At 39.5% G+C, this 10,139-nt stretch overlaps 1 pseudogene across 4 annotated transcripts in view; it reads right to left on the reverse strand.

Moving 5' to 3' along the window:
* LOC149744045 (UDP-N-acetylglucosamine--peptide N-acetylglucosaminyltransferase 110 kDa subunit pseudogene) overlaps window positions 1-7,919 on the reverse strand; it is a 148,633-nt pseudogene extending 140,714 nt beyond the window's left edge. For 2 of the 4 annotated variants that reach the window (XR_016391581.1, XR_016391580.1), the window contains exons 1-3: window positions 6,852-7,919; window positions 956-1,031; window positions 441-562 (exon numbers count right to left, since the gene is read on the reverse strand). The product of XR_016391581.1 is annotated as a UDP-N-acetylglucosamine--peptide N-acetylglucosaminyltransferase 110 kDa subunit pseudogene, transcript variant X11 (transcript). The remainder of the gene's footprint in view (window positions 1-440; window positions 563-955; window positions 1,032-6,851) is intronic. The other 2 variants (XR_016391578.1, XR_016391579.1) reach the window with 2 other exon arrangements.
* Window positions 7,920-10,139: the final 2,220 nt, after the last annotated feature.

A 10,139-nucleotide genomic window follows, 5' to 3' on the forward strand; every position in this document is an offset into this window, starting at 1 on the left:
TGTGTTCTGCTTTGCCTCTGCATTCCTGGTCTGAAACTCTTTTGTGGAAAAAAGGCTTACAAAAAGTTCCTGGAAGTAAGAATTATAGACCCCCAGGGTACCTAAGGATAGGAAACTCACAAATTAATCCAATATGTAATTAGTTTTTTCCTTTTTCTCAGAGATAATAAAAATTAAGTGTTCTCACAAATATAGTAACTGAATATCCAAAACAATATTACTGAATCATATTGGCTTAAAATGTACATGATAGAAGACTCACTTGATTTTTGTCATCAATTAAAAGTTATTAAGTATTAAGGAAATTATATTTTATTTTTTTGGTCTGAACATGTTTTATGATTCCTACCTAATCACATCTCCTTCTAAAAAAATTACCTACCTTTTTTAGAGACAAGAGCTAACATGTCCATGTTTTATTTTATAATCATAGCTGATACCTTGTGAGTCATAGTTGTTCGGGTTGGACTAAGGAACTTGAACCCTTGGACTGGCAGAAGGCTGTGCTTTGTGGAGCCTAGTTCAAAAATAGGCTTCACCATTCATATCTTTCCCTGGGAATCTGGAAGGGTGTAATTGAGAGATTAGATAGTTAGAAACGGTAATAAAATAGTTTTTGAATAAAAAGGCAATAATTAATCTCAAACCCTTTACTTCTCGTATGGCAGAATTTTTCAACTTTGGCACTACTGATATTTGGGGCTAGAAAAATTTTTTTTAATTTTTACTTTATATTGGAGTATAGTTGATTAACAATGCTGTGTTAGCTTCAGGTGTACAGCAAAGTGATTCAGCTGTACATATACATGTATCTACTCTTTATCGAATTTTTTTTCCCATATAAGTTATTACAGAGTATTGAGCAGAGTTCCTGGTGCTATACAGTAGCTCCTTGTTGGTTATCTATTTTAAATATAGCAGTATTATTATTGTTATTTTTAACGCGGGTTGTTACCTGGTGCATTGAATGATGTTTGGCAGCATCCTTGAACTCTAATGACCAGAAGCCAGTAGAATCTCCTTCTTCAGTCCTGACAATCACAAATGTTTTCTGACATTGTCAAATGTCCCCTATCAAAATCACTTCCAGTTGAGAATCACTGCCCTATGGATCTTGAACCAGTAGATCAATATACATAGAAATCAAAAGGGAAAATTTAACAGCTGTCATTCTGGTAAAGCCAGAATACAGCTTGGAATTTAAAATCAAGACTTCTTTCAGGACTTTCCTGGTGGTCCAGCAGTTAAGACTATGCACTTCCACTGCGGGTTCAATCCCTGGTTGGGGAACTAAGATCCCCCATGCTGCGTGGTGCGGCCAAAAAAAAAAAAAAGGATTTCTTTCTTTCCCTCTGAAGTGAAACTAGTGAGAAACAGAAAGAACAAGAGAATGAGAATAAGAACGAGTGGTAAATTCTTGGCAGCCCAGGTCCCAATTCCCTCAATCATATTAGTTACATATTCCCAAATGAAGGAGTTGCTCTGAGGAGAAAAGAGGAAAATGCTTTCCTTACCCCAACAGAGGCAAGGCTTCCTATGTTATACATGAGATTAAAATACAAGTTAGAGAAAAAAATGTGTGCTGTAGAAAGGGGACAAAGATAATCTAGGAGAAGTAACCTACGCAAATAGGCAAGCTGGACAATGAAGATGTAGAAAACCAGCGTCAGCAGATAAGTTCCAGAGGTTGGAATGGGGAATACAGCAGATGGACACAGAGCACCAAAGACTCAGAGAGGGAGCAAAATATTTCTCTCTACGCCTAAGCTTCCAGGTCCAGTCAGAGTCCATATGTAATTATAACAACCATTTGTCCACTGCAATAATCTGACTGAATTCTTCCTCGTAACCAAATGAGCCAGATTCAAACACTGATACTGCTATCATTTGTATGAAAAGAAGAGTAACTAGTCAATAATGTCAATCCAAATCTGAACCCATGTCATTTTTTTAAAATTCGATTTTAATAGCTAAAAGGCAGGCTTGATTTTTTCGTAGATTTTTTTTTTTTTTTTTTTTGCGGTACGCGGGCCTCTCACTGCTGTGGCCTCTCCCGTTGCAGAGCACAGGCTCCGGACGCGCAGGCTCAGCGGCCACAGCTCACGGGCCCAGCCGCTCCGCGGCATGTGGGATCCTCCCGGACCGGGGCACGAACCCGCGTCCCCTGCATCGGGAGGCAGACTCCCAACCACTGCGCCACCAGGGAAGCCCTTTTTCGTGGATTTTTAAAGCAGTTTTGAGACAGAAAGAAAAAGAATAAATGGCATAAAGATGCAAATCTTTCCTGGCATCCCAAGACCTTAAACAGCTTAAGACTAGGAGATAACTTCCTTTCCTCTACTGATTTTTCCCTTTTAGTTAGGTGCCTTTATAATAAGTTCAGTTATCTTTCTCTATTATATTTTTGTGAAAACTGCTTTTCTCTGCCAGAGATTGTATCTACTTCCTACACCCTTAAGAGATTCTATTTTCTTCTACAATTTTCAGTTCCTCAGAGTGCCTCTTCTAAATTTTCTAAATGTAGCACTGTAATCAAGGTTTCTAACTGTAAAAAAACAAAAACACAACAACAACAAACAGGCCTCAAGTTTCATATTTTTAGAACAATGACCAGGTGTTACTATGAAAAACCAGTTTCAGTTTGTCACTGATAAGACAAACTAAACTAAGAGGACTTTTTTCTTTACCCTCCCAAATGCGTTAAATGTACTATCCTCACCTCTATTTTTTTTCTTCCTTGCATTGCTTAATTCACCTTTTATGATGGCAAGCATCAGGCAGGTCTTAAAAAAAAAAAAAAACAACTTCATCGTTTGCTATCATACGCCTTAAACAATGAGTCATCTAAAGAAGTGAACATTCTTGTTATTTCAAATCATTACTGAAAATTAGAAGCAAATGAAGCTAGAATATAAGTCTCAGAATTTTAAAAACTTGAGAAACATTAAAGAAAACGCAGTTCATCTCCCACTGTAGCTGGAACAAATAAACCCCAGAAAACTTTGCTCAAGGCCAAACAATAAGTAGGTCTGAGAGTTGAACCTAGATCATTTTACTCTAAATACTGTTCACCACTCTCTGGCCCTACCATTATAACACACTGTCTCTATGTCTTTCTCTACTGTGTCATATGTAGTCACCAATGTAACTAAAAAGTATGCTGAGGATTTAATTTTTCTATCAGGTAGGTTCACATTGAACCACCCTAGGCATTATGAGGGGAAAAATAGAAGCTAATATTTATTATCCACTCTGTGCCAGGCATTTGGCTAAGGAAACTGTATGCAAGTATCCCATTTAATCACCAAAATGTTTGCAATCTATGAAGTAGGCACCAAGGCAGTCTTACTCAGGGTTCAGCTGTAGAGCATAGAATCTTTCCTAGATACCTGAAGTAGAAAAGCTTATAATTAGAGAGAAGGGAAGCAACAGACCCTAGACTGAGGTTCTGGCCACACCAGGCTGCCACAACAGCTACTGCCTCTGCAATGGTGAGGAAGCAGATTCTCAAATCAGGAAACACCGCTGAAGCTGGTGACTCCAGCAACTGAGAACCTCTGCCACCATCTGCACCAGAAAATTCCAAATCCATGTCCCCGTGAGAATGTGTGACTTGCAGAACTAAAATCACATCCAGAACCATAGCTGTAAAGGAGCTGGGGAACATCCTGAAGAGACTGGAAAGGGAAGAAGTATAGGAAGGCACACAAGAAAGCAGTGGGAGTGGATACTGCAAAAGTCAATATAAACAAATTTATAGAAAACTCCAAATGCCTTCTGAACAATTTCTGATCCTCAGGATCAAAATCCCAAAAAGTATAATAACATCACTTTTATAATAAAATAATGAAAATTAATTTGAAGACAATATTAGATTGAAAGTCACTGTAGGAGAGAAAGGGTTTCCTAAAAGAAAATTGTAATCTGGAAAAAAAAAAAGAAGAAAGTGTTTCTTTTCTGAGTTAATGTCATGTTAATATAAGTCTAACTTCTAGAAGTAACTTGTAATTACAATCATTTATTTTATTTATTATTTTCTGCTTTTACTAAAATGAATTTAGTACATGGTTAGGTTTTGGATAGCTGCCATCCACACTAAAATGAACAGTAATGAAACTTGCTATTAGTGCTTTTAAGAGCATGCTAATGTTACTCATTAAACACTGGATGGATTGTTTCTCAGCCCATGTTCCATGGTGGCTGCATTTGATTATGTATATGTTGGCCGAAATGCTGGCAAATGACATGGACTGTCCTCCCAGAACACGCATGGAAATGAAATGTGTGCATCCTGAGGCGAGCTGGGTGAGAAAAGTTCGGCACTTAATGAAATCAACAAAGAGCCTGTTTGTCAAGGGTGACTTGAAGTGTGTGTAAATGATCCTTGCCTCCATGAGCACGATGAGGTGATTTTACCATCAGTGATTTTAGGTGATTAAACACCTCTGGTCTGCTGCTCCCATTAAGGGAGATTATTCTTACTTTCATCCTTGCAACAAAGCTAAAGTTTATGCTTTATTAGGGAGTCTGTGGTGACTAGATGTGTCATTATCTGTCCTACCATCCACCACTGGGTTTAGAATTTTTACTTCAAAATGACCACCATTCACTCTTTCAGATTCCTTCTAGTTTACTATTTAATGTGTGCTTGTTCTGCACTATTCTCGATGGAGCTCATGCTGTTTATGTTTCCAGAGCTTTTTAAGACTCATCCTTGAATAAAGATTAGGAAAAAGTCATTTGCGTTTCCTCCAAAGAACAGCTATTAGATGGGTAATGGATCCTGGAGCTCAGGTTATTAAATATTCAACTGTCCTTCTGGATCATCAGGAGGTGCATATCCCAGTTTGACAGGGACAAAGTTAGCCTATAAAAGGACCCAATTTCTCTGGTTAAGGGCTGTGAATCTCATTTTATAGGGTATGCAAGAATGATCAATGATTTTATTTTCATTTAATCAAATTATATTCAGCCTCAAAAGCCTAATGGGCTGCTAGGAAATTCTGATCTCTGCCATTGCTGGGTGTATCACCTTCAGGGTTCACCCATAATTTAGGACATTCTAGAGAAAGAGCTTCATCTTGCAGTCTTCTGCGGCCACAGCAGAAATCCTCATTATGCAAGTCTATAATCTAAAAGCTATTTGATTTTACGCCATGTATGTACCTGGGGATGTACGCTGAGACTAGGAGCCTCTAGAATCTCACCTTCAAACTGCTTCCCATTCCTTCCAAAATCCTGTCACCATCAATGTGCATCCTCCAAAATTCCAATCCTAAACATAGGCACTTAGTATCATCTTTCCAGGATGCTCAGCCTTTAAAGATCAAAACCCAGGAGAGGAATATATCATCCAGGAAATTTCTGCAAGTTAGCACTGAAATACAAGCCTGCCCTGAGACAAAAGAGCATAAAAGGTGCTAAGATACTTTTGTGAAATGTGGCTGGGGAGGATTCAGACGAGGAGAAAAAAATTAAGAAGAATTATTTCCATAAATTATTCTGAATACTTACTGTGTGCCAGGCACTGTTTTAAGTGCTATATTTGAATGGTGTTTTACTAAGCTCTCAAGATAAGTCCCAAGTGAGGATCAAATGAAACATCACTAATACATGCCAAACAACTATTTTAAGCACGTTCGAAATATCATTACCTCATATAATCACATAACAACTCTATCAGGTAGGAACTACTGTTATCACCAAATGAAGAACTAAGGCATAGAAAGATAAGTAAGGTGCTGAAAAGGGGTCACTGGACCTGTATGGAAGAATGTTTTTTAAACGGGACATTGGCCTTAAGCACTTAGAAATCTAAGATAAGCATTTTAAAGTGATTCCAAACAGGGCTACATGAATGGCCAGAGTGGACAGCTTCTCTGTGCCAAAAGATACATAATCATAGATCAAAAAACAATTACCACTTTCAGTGTGTAAGATATTTTAACAGCTATTTTGTTCTAACAGTTATTAAAGTGAATATAGAACTGACTTCTATCAGTGGTTTCACTTTTCATACTTAATTACCCAGTTACCCTTATAAAGCACTAAAGAAAATATGGGGGAGTCAAGATGGCAGACTAGGAGGGCATGAAATTCGCATCTTGGCACAACTAGGGCACCTACCAGGCACCGGTAGGGGACCACGGACGCCTAAGGGGACGGGAGGAACCCCCAGCAACCAAGTACGACATGGGGCATGGGGAGAGTGAGTGGGGAGGAGAAGTGGAGGTGAGACTGGACTGGCGCCCCTGAGGGGCAGCTGGGGGAGAGGAAGAGATCCCACACCTGGAGGGGGAAATTGGGGGACCACTGGGAGGGCAGAGGATCAAAAGGGAGGGTGGCTAGGTTTCCCCTACTCTCTTGGGCCCCAGAAGCCTGATGAAATCCCGGACCTGATCCTCTGCCCACCTAAACCCCTCCAGCTACGTGGGTCCTGACGGAGTGGGAGGGAGGAAAGGGGGATCAAAAGTAAAGGCCAGACCTCTGGGACCTGCACCCCTGAGGGGCAAATGGGTGGGGGTAGGAGTTCCTACACTCAGTGGGACCAGCCCACAGTTAGGGTCCAGCGGCGACTGTGGAGACCCTGGGAGAGACCATGGGGGAGGGCGTGGAGGAACAGAAAGGAACACGGCCAGCGCTTTCGCTGCCCACTTAGGCACCGGGGAGCCTGTTGGGCTCCCAGGCCTAATCCTCTGCCCTGGGAGCCTCCCTCCTACCAGGTAGAGCCCAAGCCCTGCCCCTACACCCCCACCCAGGGCCCCACCTCTACACTCGGAGACCCCTTCTGAGACCCCCTCCAAACACCCTGGGCCTAAACCCCACACACACACCCTCACCCATGGCCCTACCTCCAAACTCCCGAAATCCACACTCCAGAGAACCCCTTTGGATGTGCTGCCTCTCCCATTCCGTGTAGGTCCTAGGCAGAGGCCCCACCACACACTTGAATGTTGCCCAGCCTAGTCCCCACACCCAAGGCCTTTTCTGGCTGTGTGGGTCCTGAGTCTAGGCCCCGCCCCACACTCAAACGTCACCACCCTGGCTAGGCCCTGCCCAACCCTAAACCCTGCCCCTGCCTAAGTTCCGCCCCCCCACCTAAACTCCACCCCCAAGAGCCAAGGCCTTTTTTTTTTTTTTCCTTTTCTCTTTTTTTAGGTCAGGGTGCTGTTTTACCTTCTTCTTGATAATTCATTAATATAATTATTTTTTTCTAATAAACCTTTTATTTTTCTAATTTTATTTTATTCTCTATACTTTGTTATTGTTCTGCTCCTTTTGGGTTGTTCCCCCCCACCACTTTTTTTTCTTGTTTCTGGTGTGGTTTTGTTTTCCCTTGTTGCAGTTGCAGTTGTTTCAATTATATTTTTATTTTTCCTAATACATTTTTTATTGTTCTAATTTTATATTTATTCTTTGTTATTGTACTGCTCCTTTTATTCTTTTTTATTCTTTTTTTTTAATGATGCTATGCAGCTTGCAGGTTCTTGGTTCCCAGGCCAGAGGTCAGGCCCGAGCTCCTGTGGTGGGAGCACCAAGTCCAAGCTGCTGGACTAACAAAGAACCTCAGATGCCAGGAAATATTAATTGAGGTGAGGCCTCCTGGAGGTCCTCATCTCGGCACCAAGGTCCGGCTCTACCTAACTTCCTGCAAACTCCATTGAAGGAAGCCTCAGGCCAAACAACCAGTAAGACAGGAATACAGCCCCTCCCATCAAAAAAAAAATGAAACAACAAAAATTATGTTACAGATGAAGGAGCAAGGTAAAATCCTACAAGACCAAATAAATGAAGACAAAATATGCAACCTACCTGAAAAGGAATTCAGAGTAAGGACAGTAAAGATGATCCAAAATCTCAGAAACAGAATGGAGAAAAACACAAACATTTAACAAGGATCTAAAGGAATTGAAGAGCAAACAAACAGTGATGAACAATGTAATAACTGATATTAAAAATACTATAGAAGGAATCAATAGCAGAATAACTGAGGCAGAAGAATGGATGAATGAGCTGGAAGATAAAATGGTAACAACTGCCAGGGAGCAGAATAAAGAAAAAAAAAATGAAAAGAACTGAGAACAGTCTCAGAGACTTCTGGGACAACATTAAACACACCAACATTCGAATTATAGTGGTCCCAGAAGAAAAAGAAAGGGTCTGAGAAAATATTTGACGAGATTAGAGTCAAAAACTTCCCTAACAAGGGAAAGGAAATAGTCAATCAAGTCCAGGAAGTGCAGAGAGTTCCATACAGGAAAAACCCAAAGAGAAACACACCAAGACACATATTAATCAAACTATCAAAAATTAAATACAAAGAAAAATATTAAAAGCAGTAATGGAAAAGCAACAAATATCACACAAGGGAATCCCCATAAGGTTAACAGCTGATCTTTCAGCAGAAACTCTGCAAGCCAGAAGCGAATGGCAGGACATATTTAAAGTGATGAAAGGGAAAAACCTACAACCAACATGACTCTACCCAGCAAGGATCTCATTCAGATTTGACAGAGAAATTAAAACCTTTACAGACATGCAAAAGCTAAGAGAATTTAGCACCATCAAACCAGCTTTACAACAAATGATAAAGGAACTTCTCTAGGCAGGAAACACAAGAGAAGGAAAAGACCTACAATAATAAACCCAAAACAATTAAGAAAATGGTAATAGGAACATACATATCAATAATTACCATAAATGTAAATGGATTAAATGCTCCAACAAAAAGACACAGACTGGCTGAATGGATACAAAAACAAGACCCATATTTATGCTGTCTACAAGAGACCCACTTCAGACCTAGGGACACATACTGACTGAAAGTGAGGGAATGGAAAAAGATATTCCATGCAAATGGAAATCAAAAGAAAGCTGGAGTAGCAATTCTCATATCAGACAAAAGAGACTTTAAAACAAAGACAAGAGACAAAGAAGGACACTACATGATGATCAAGGGATCAACCCAAGTAAAATATATAACAATTGTAAATATTTATGCACCCAACAAAGGAGCACCTCAATACATAAAGCAAATACTAACAGCCATAAAAGGGGAAATCGACAGTAACACAATCATAGGAGGGGACTTTAACACTCCACTTTCACCAATGGACAGATCATCCAAAATGAAAATAAATAACGAAACACAAGCTTTAAATGATACATTAAACAAGATGGACTTAATTGATATTTATAGGACATTCCATTCAAAAACAAGAGAATAAACATTCTTCTCAAGTGCTCATGGAACATTCTCCAGGATAGATCATATCTTGGGTCACAAATCGAGCCTTGGTAAATTTAAGAACATTCAAATTGTATCAAGTATCTTTTCCAACTACAACGCTATGAGACTAAATATCAATTGCAGGAAAAATGTGCAAAAAATACAGACACATGGACGCTAAACAATACACTACTAAATAACCAAGATATCACTGAAGAAATCAAAGAGGAAATAAAAAAATACCTTGAAACAAATGACAATGATGACACAAAAACCTATGGGATGCAGCAAAATCAGTTCTAAGAGCGAAGTTTCTATCAATACAATCCTACCTTAAAAAACAAGAAACATCTCAAATAAACAACCTACATGTAAATGAATGAAATTAGAACACTCCCTAAAACCATACACAAAAATAAACTCAAAATGGATGAAAGACCTAAGTGTAAGACCAGACACCATCAAACTCTTAGAGGAAAACATAGGCAGAACACTCTATGACATAAATCACAGCAAGATCCCTTTTGACCCACCTCCTAGAGAAATGGAAATAAAAACGAAAATAAACCAATGGGACCTAATGAAACTTCAAAGCTTTTGCACAGCAAAGGGAAACATAAACAAGACGAAAAGACAACCCTCAGAATGGGAGAAAATATTTGCAAATGAAGCAACTGACAAAGGATTAATCTCCAAATCATACAAACAACTCATGCAGCTCAATATCAAAAAAACAAGCAACCCAATCCAAAAATAGGCAGAAGACCTAAATAGACATTTCTCCAAAGAAGATATACAGATTGACAACAAACACATGAAAGGATGCTCAACATCACTAATCATTAGAGAAATGCAAATCACTAATCATTAGAGAAATGCAAATCAAAACCACAAGGAGGTATCACATGAC

This window comes from Delphinapterus leucas, unplaced genomic scaffold (assembly GCF_059928025.1).
Source record: "Delphinapterus leucas isolate spDelLeu-1000000601 "Yukka" unplaced genomic scaffold, BTC_Dleu_Yukka2 spDelLeu_asBTCV2_sq25, whole genome shotgun sequence".
NCBI lineage: Eukaryota > Metazoa > Chordata > Mammalia > Artiodactyla > Monodontidae > Delphinapterus > Delphinapterus leucas.